The following is an 8,273-nucleotide window of genomic DNA, read 5'->3' as shown; positions in this document are numbered from 1 at the left end:
CCTGGCCACAACCAACCTGCTTTTTGTTCCTCTAACTTCTCCTCCTCCCTTCTGCCTATAAAATCTTCCATATCGTTTAGCTCCTCAGAGCTACTTTCTATCTGCTAGTTGGGATGCTGCCAGATTCCGGAATTGGTGAATAAAGCCAATAAGATCTTTAAATTTACTGTTAAATTTTGTTTGTTTTAACACCAGTGCTTCAAGATGCAGTGCTGCAAGTTCAGGATCCAAGACCTTAAGACACTCCTTCGTAGATCTAGAGGTTTTGTTACGCAAAGTCAGTTTAGGTATGGAAGAGAGATATGCACATTTTCAGGTGGGCCTGGAATGGCCCAGAATGATAATCTGCAGCCGGTTGTCTATTCGTGCTTGAAAAATGAAGCATAAAGCTACGTTATTATTCTGGCCTGTAGGCATCCAGGAGCTCTTTAAGTGGCTCTTGGGGGTTTTCCATGCAAACAGGTGGGTCACACTCAGGCCAAGGGGCCATTTGGGAAATGGTTCCCTGATTCAGGCCCCTTGGCAGATCTCATTTCTTTTCCCTAGAAGTTTTATTATGAAAAATTCAAATATACAGCAAAGTTGAAAGAACTTTACAGTCAGATGTCCACCTTCTAGATTCTACCATTAACATTCAACCTTTCTTGTTGATCCCATTATCTAGCCATTTCTCTCCCCGTTCATCGATCCTCCCTCTCACTAAGGGGACGGGATGAGCAAACTCCAGGTGGCTTTTAAGTGGTGATTCCAGAGGGTGCCCCTTGCATACCTTCAGTTTTAGCGTCCTGGGCAAGCGCCGCTATTCCCCCTCAGCCGGATTTGGCAGACGCGGAAGGCGGGATCGGGGCTCCGGGGCGCCTGGGCGCCCCCCGGCGGCTGCACCGTTCGCTGCAGCCCCGCGGGCCGAGGGTGCGCCTCATCTTCCTCGGGCGGGAGGGCGGGGCTCGCGGGCGGCGCGGGGCCGCACCTGGACTGGGCGGTGCGGTGGCTGCCCGGGCGGCGGAAGCGGGAGGCCGGCCGGCCCCACGAGGTCTGCGGGCGCTGAGCGCGGGCGCGGGGCCGCTACGTGCGCGGGGCGCGCGGGGCTGCGCTCGGGTGCGCTCCTGGGCGCTCGCCGCCGCCGCCGCCGTGCCTTTGAGTCAGCAAACTCCGCCGCCTGCCAGCCCGCCGGCTTGGCCCTGCCCGGAGGAGCCGTCCGTAAGTGACAGGAGCCCTGCGGGGGAGGCCTGCCCGCGCCGCCGGGGTGGGGACTGCGGCCGAGGGCGAGCCGGCCGCCCTTTTCTTTCCAGAGGACCCCCAGGTGCCGCTGCCTGCGGCCGGGAAGAGCTTGGCTCTCCCAGGATTGGAGCCGGGAGCTGCCACCTTCCCAGCCGGGATGTGCAGGGGAGAAGAAACGTCGTCCCGCTTGAGGGGGGAGGGCATGGGGAGTATTACGGACCGATCCAGGGGTTCGCGGCTAAAGAGACACCCCGGGGAGAGGGTGGGGCGGAGGTGGAATCCTGATGCCTGAAAAAGTGCTGTGGCACCTTACACCAGGCCGGGTCTGGGTGGGTATGTATTTATGTATTTATTTATTTTTAACCCACGAAAGGGGTAGCTTGGAGTTTAGAAATTGGGAAGGGTAGGCAGGGGTTTTCGTGGGGTTGCGGGATTGAGGAAAGAGGCCCGAGAGAAAATCCACGTTGACTGGTGACGATGACCAGGTTTGGGGCCACGGGAAAGCAACAGCCTGTTTTCAGTTCCGATGCATCATACTTCTGTGAGATGACACGGGCTATGGAGGAGAGCGGGCGCGGGGACGCAGGGCAACCTGTCCTGCTGGAGAGGAAGGGCGTCTATTTCTGCAAGACACGTTGACTTGTAAGAATGATGGAATTAGAAATTTAGAGCAGGAACGAGGCTTTCACGTGATCTCCTTCAAACCTTTCATTTTAAGGACGGGGAAACTAAGGCCCGGGGAGGGGAGCCCTTCGGCCAGATGGAAGCAGAACCAGGCCTAGATTCCAGGGGGCTTCTGACTCCCACCCTCGGGGGGCGGGGGCGGGCTTGGAATGCCGAAGTCGCGGTCCTCCCCCCGGGCTGAGCGCCGCCTCGGGGTAAGGTGGATGCCGGAGAGAGCCAGTGAGAACCGACCTCAGTCCCAGAAGGGGGTACTGGGTAAGCCTGGTGAGGACTTCCGGCGGGGGGCGCTGTCCCTCAGGCCTCTTTTGTTCTAAGCAGTGGTAGATTTAAGATTGACTACTGGGGTTGTTTTGGGTAAAGGTACACAAATAAAATACATTTAGAAGTCAGTATATGAAGATGTGAAGCAACGTGATTAGCACCGACTTAATATTTTTTTAACTGACCATCCTGTTTCTTCTGCCGGCCCGTTTCAAAAATTCTCGGTGCCGACCATACCGTTGCAATGGTGAGGAAACTGGTGTCGAAAGAGTGGGGACCTGCCCAGGTGACACTGCGCCTCGCCAGGGGTCTCTTGACTGGCACTCCACTTCTGTCCCCGCCACTGTGGGTTGTGGTGAGAACTTCCTCTTATTTTACTTAGGGGAAAGCCTCCTGGAGCTTGATATCCAAAAAATAGATATAAACTGTCCTTTTCTAAATACAAGTGTGTTCATTAAAGACTGACGTTTGTGTTCCAGACCGCAGTTTTTTACGTGGCTTCGGAGCACTCTTGATATCTTTTTTCAGCCTTAGGATCTCTACTTTCATTTTAAAGGTTCACTTTGTTAGTTAAGCTATTATGGGAAATGGCTTCTTTTTTCCTCTTTCGATGTCATTGCTGTGGTTTAACAACCGCTTGCGAAAGGCTTAGAACTGGTTGAGACCAGGGTCCAGCCTCTGTAGTCTTTCATTTCTAAGAGTGGCAGAAAGGGGCTTTTTGCCAAAGTCAGGGTTGACCTCCGTGGAGAATACCCCAAATTTTAGACTATTACCACCTACCTCTTTCTTTCTCTTGGTAACGTAGTGGGTATGAATCAGCATTTATGCTGTCTTAGCCCTGTTCAAATAAGAGATAGAGGGAGGGTAGTGGTTACAAATTCTGGTTTCAGACTTATGAGAATTGAAGTCTTGACACAGTCACTTGCTAGCTGGGGTACTGTCGGCAGGACACACTGTCCAACTTACCCTTTATTCGGAAATCTAAAAAAAAGGTAGCGATAATCCTTCTCTCCCAGAATTGTTAATAGCAATAGCTGACGTTTACTGAGCACTTAACTATGTGCTAGGCATTGTTTTTTTTTTTTTTTTTTAAAGATTTTATGTATTTATTCGACAGAGATAGAGACAGCCAACGAGAGAGGGAACACAAGCAGGGGGAGTGGGAGAGGAAGAAGCAGGCTCACAGCAGAGGAGCCTGATGTGGGGCTCGATCCCCTAACTCCAGGATCACGCCCTGAGCCGAAGGCAGACGCTTAACCGCTGTGCCACCCAGGCGCCCCTGTGAGAGAGTTTTTATGTGACAGTCTCGTTAATCCCCACGACACACCGATGAAGCAGATCCTAGTTACATCTGGGGAAACTAAGGCCTCGAGGTATTTAAGACTTCCCGAAACTTCACAGCTCAGGATTCTAACCACTCAGCAAATGTGTTCCACCCTTCTGTAATAGCTGATAATCATTTAGGGCTTACTGTAGGCCAGGCCCTGTTTCAAATACCCTTTGTATATTATTAACAGTCCTTGGGATCGTACGATTTCTACCCCCTTACCCTCCCTTTTTTGTTATAGATGAGGAAACTGGCACAGAGCCCGGGGCAGACAACCAATAAATGATGGAGCCAGAATTTGAACTGGGCAGCCTGGCTCTGGAATGGGAGGTCTCACCCAGTCCCCTGTGAGTGTAGGTAAAGGGCTGGGCCAGCAGGCCTCAATCACGGGCAAGTCTTATTGGCACTTTCATTTATTTTTCCCTAAATTACTACTCCCTCTTCCTAGTATCTGCAGGGGAGATGCTCTCAGTTCTGGAAATGACGCAACTTTGCTTAAGGTTTTGTGATTCTGTGTATATTTGTTGTATTCTCTGTTCTTTTTAATAGCTTGTGATGTGATAGATGTCAGTGATCTTGGTCTTAGGAATACACAGATAGGCTTTAGGGGATCTGTGAACCCCCTGAAAAGATCTGATTTTATACTTGTGTGCAAAGGTGTGTTATTCTTGGGGAGAGAATCCACAGCTTATGTCCAATTCTTAAAGGGTCACCTGTGGTGGAAAGCAAGGTTAGAAATGCCCGTTCCATTCCAATAATCTCATTTTACAATTGAGGCAGCGGAGGCCCAGTGGAGAGGCAGAATAACTTCATCTGATCTACATAGCTCATTAGAAGCAGAAAAGAGGCTAAAACTCAGGTCCCCTGGTCTCATCTTCTTTCCATCACACTCCCATATCTCCCTTTGGAGTACGTGGTACCAGGTGAATAAATTATGAGATGCCAAAAGACTCCCTCCTCTCCTGCGAGGCTGCCGCAGTATGTGAGGCCAGCAAAGCTTCCTGGAAGTGCCGCTTAAAATACAGCATCCTTTGGCTTGTCACATTATTAACTGAACCACTTTACTGTGATTCAGGATGGGCATCGGCAACTCGGAAAGGTAGGAGCCGGGAGCATAAAAATCAGGGAGAAGATGGGGAAAGATTGAGAACATGCATGAGTCACAAAGAGGCTATGGGGTCTCTTGGCAGAATTGTAGTGTTAGAACATTGTTGCTGAGAGGTTTGTAAATTCAAAATTCCATGAAGTCTGAGATTTCTGTGCAGTATGAGTCACTAGGAAGTAAGGCCACCTCCTGGCCAAAGGCTGGTGCTCCAGTGAGTAAGCAAGACTGAAAGGTCATGAGATCGTGATGAGTTGAAGCCCGCCCTGCAGCTTCATTTAAGTTTTACAAACTGATCAAGTTTACCTGGAAAAAGTAGCTTTGTACAGATAGGCAGTACATTTTGAAATGTATTGTTCAGCCAGATTTCAAAATATATCCTGGAGGACCAGGGATGGGGAGTCCAGAAATGGTTCTCTTGTGAAGACAGGAATTGAAGTCTGCTGAAGACAGTTGCCTCTTACCATTCATAAAAACGCATTCCATTTGGAGTAAAGATTAAATGGCAGAAACAAATTATAGACATTAAAATATATACATAGATGAGATAGTGTTTAAAAATAACTTTGGAGTTATTTATTTATTGGAGTTGGCCAACTTTAATAAAACTCAAAAACCATAAAGGAAAATATTGATTTAACTTTATGAAACATTACACTTCTGTAAGAAAAGAGATGTCATAAACAAAGTTGAGAGGCAGATGACAAATGAGGAAAGCAAATAGTTACAAAATATATAACAGGCATGAAGTCTTAGAAATCAATAGGAAAAATAATCCAATAGAAATATGGGCAAAGGCTATTAATAGGTAATTCACATATGTATCTAGAAATGTTTTATTAATGACCAGATAAGTGATCTGTTCCCTTGTGTGTTCTTCCACAGCCCCACTGACCCCTCCAGTTGGCAGCTCTTCTGCCCATCCTGGGTCCTCTTTTGTTTCTCCACGCTTTCTCCTGAGATCTGTGGTTTTCAATGTTTTTGTGCATAAGAATTACCTGGGAAGCTTGTTTAAGCAGATTTCTGGGCCTCACTTCCAAATAGTCTAATTCAGTAGGTCTGGAATGAGACCTGGGAATCTGTATCTTGATTCCCACGTGATCCAGATGCAGGGACAAACACTGGACCAGCCATGTTTATTCGTTTCCGTGACTTTAAACCACTAATTCCCGGATACCGATGTCTGGCTCTCTTGCGAGGTCCAGGATTATGCAGTTCACATTGAAGCTGACTCCTTGGATGTGTCGCAGACATTTTAAATAACTTGCCCAATACTATTGATCACCTCCTTCCCAGTTTTGTAGGGCCTAACACTTAGGCAATTTGGGGGCCCTCTTGAAGAAAAAGAATACAGCATTGTGAATGCAAAATGCGGTACAGGGCCACGGAGGTGTCTGTGTAGATTGTGGCCTCAGAAACTGAAGCTTCCTGAACTTCTTGGTCATGCCTCCTCTCCTCCCCACTCTCACCCAACCCATCCTCCTCCCTTGCCCATCTGAAGAAATTATGACTGCCATCCGCCCGTTTGTCCAGGCTAGCACCCACACCCGGAGCCATTTCTCCATCCCACCCTGAGCCAGCTCAAGGTCTTTGCTGATTTTCCCATCAGTCTGTGCTCTGCTGCCTGCCCAGCTCCCCCTTAATCAGCTTCTGATCCCGTCTCTCTTTCTACTCTGTTCCCCTCCAATCCAGTTTCCCAAATAAGCCAGAGTAATCTTTTTTTTTTTTTAAAGATTTTATTTATTTATTTGAGAGAGAGAGAGACAGCACGAGTAGGGGGAAGGGGCAGAAGGAGAGGGAGAAGCAGGCTTCCTACTGAGAGGGGAGCCTGATGGGGGCTCGATCTCAGGACTGTGATCATGACCTGAGCCCAAGGCAGATGCTTAACTGACTGAGCCACCCAGGTGCCCCCAGAGTAATCTTTTTAAGAACATATCTTGGAACCTGTCATTCCCTTGGTTTGCCAGCCCCACAGTGTGGACTGAATGGTCCCTGCAAATGGCTGAGACTGGTGGCAGGGCCATGAGTGTGGGGTGGATGTCAGAGGGTCAGGGTGGGATCACACGAGCTTGACCTTTTGGGGACCAGTTTCAAAGAAGTGGGGGCGCATCTGGAGAGGCACATCCACCCTGTCCACTACTGCTTGTTTGGCTCTGTCCCAGTGTACCACCTTTCCCTGAGAGAACCTGGGTGCCACGTGAGACCTCTGGCGTGCAAGCGAAGTGGGGGTGGATGTCCCTTCATGCTTTGCTTTTGGATGTGTTCCTGTGGTGTTTCGATGTTAAGGTGTAAAATCAGACTGCTTAATTAGTTCTGGGGAAGAAAGGCACATTCTCTTTTAACCCAGGTGGCATCTGGAGCCTCGTGTTCCTTAGGGAACTAATAAACCTTGGTGAGAAGCCACAAGCCCATGGCCCAGGGGATTGCAAAGTCCTCCCAGGTTTTCTGGAATTCCCTAGGGTGCGAGTGAGCGCGGTCTCCCCTGCTCTGTCTGTTTGACCTTGGTGTCAGCCCTGACGCACCGAGGGAGCCCTCTGCCCCACCATGTTTGTGGCTCGTCCAGTAGCCTCAACTAGGCTAGGGAGAAGTCAGCCCGTGGGGCTCCCGACCGGCCCTCTCTCTGCCTCTGAGCCCCGTCCCTCCCTCCCTCCTCATTTTCCTCTGAGCTCCAGGCTTCTCCCTCTATGACTATGGCTACTCCCCAGTTCCTTCCTCAAACTTACAAACCCAAACAGTTCAAAGTGCAGAGCACAACAAGGTGCTTTGTGTGTTGGGGACCCGTGCTTCTTAGGAATTAGAAATACAAACACGCAAAGAAGAGTTTTCTATTACATGATCATTTTCTTCCCTTTTCTTACTGACACAGCGGCTGTCCTTGTTGTAGAGTGGCATTTGGAAGAGCTGGGGAGAAGGGGAGAAAGAGGAGAAGGCGCTTGTCCTTGCAGCAAGCCCGGGTTCCCGGCTGGGTTGCGGGGTGGTGTTACGGTTCTGGGTTCTGGTATCTCAGAGCAGGAGACGCGGAGCCTTTTATCAGCCACCAGTGGTTGATCAGACCCTGAGAATCTGGCCACCTCCTGCTCGACACACATGAGAGTTCCTATGCCAGGAAATCAATGCAATGATTTACAAGGAGGCGCAGACCGGATGCTGGTTTTTTCTAGTCAGCTCATTTCCCTGACAGTTGAGAAACCTTGAAAAACTGTGACCTCTGTTGTGAGAACTTTACCAAGTCTATAAACAAACATGTGTCAAGCGCCCTTGGATTATAGTCAGCGCTTTGGCAAATAATTTAAGGAATAATAACTTCGGTATTTTATCCACTTTATTTATTTGTTTATTTTTATCTATTTATTATTTTTTCAAGACTCATGTTTATTATTTATAAATCATAAGATGTATTTTCACTTATTAATGGCATTTCACCCACTTTAGAAAGGACTTTTTATCTGGCTTATCTTCGCCTTCTTGGATCAAGGTCAGGCATTGGACATCCCCGGGGAAATGATTTGCTGCACACGATGGCCAAGGTATGCGTTGCACCCACGTGGGCTGAGTTTCAGAGCATAGAGATCTAAAAGTTTCTGCCTCTGTCAATACTACTATTCCATCTGACAAAACAGATACTTGAAGAGAACATTTTTTTAAAGGAGCAAGTGCTCTGTGATCCTGAGGAAGAGACCC

At 48.8% G+C, this 8,273-nt stretch overlaps 1 protein-coding gene across 3 annotated transcripts in view; it reads left to right on the top strand.

Moving 5' to 3' along the window:
• The first annotated feature begins 1,027 nt into the window (after positions 1 to 1,027).
• SNX10 (sorting nexin 10) overlaps positions 1,028 to 8,273 on the top strand; it is a 70,100-nt gene continuing 62,854 nt past the window's right edge. For 2 of the 3 annotated variants that reach the window (XM_045792993.2, XM_045792994.2), the window contains exon 1: positions 1,028 to 1,197. The gene's annotated coding sequence lies outside the window, so the exon portion shown is untranslated. Of the gene's footprint in view, positions 1,198 to 8,024; positions 8,120 to 8,273 lie in introns of all 3 variants that reach the window. The other variant, XM_045792995.2, reaches the window with a different exon arrangement.

The sequence above is a fragment of the Ursus americanus genome, chromosome 3 (assembly GCF_024610735.1).
Source record: "Ursus americanus isolate L20-20 chromosome 3, mUrsAme1.1.p, whole genome shotgun sequence".
Taxonomy (NCBI): domain Eukaryota; kingdom Metazoa; phylum Chordata; class Mammalia; order Carnivora; family Ursidae; genus Ursus; species Ursus americanus.
Note: the sequence above shows the minus strand (reverse complement) of the source record. Positions and strands in the feature narration are given on the sequence as shown.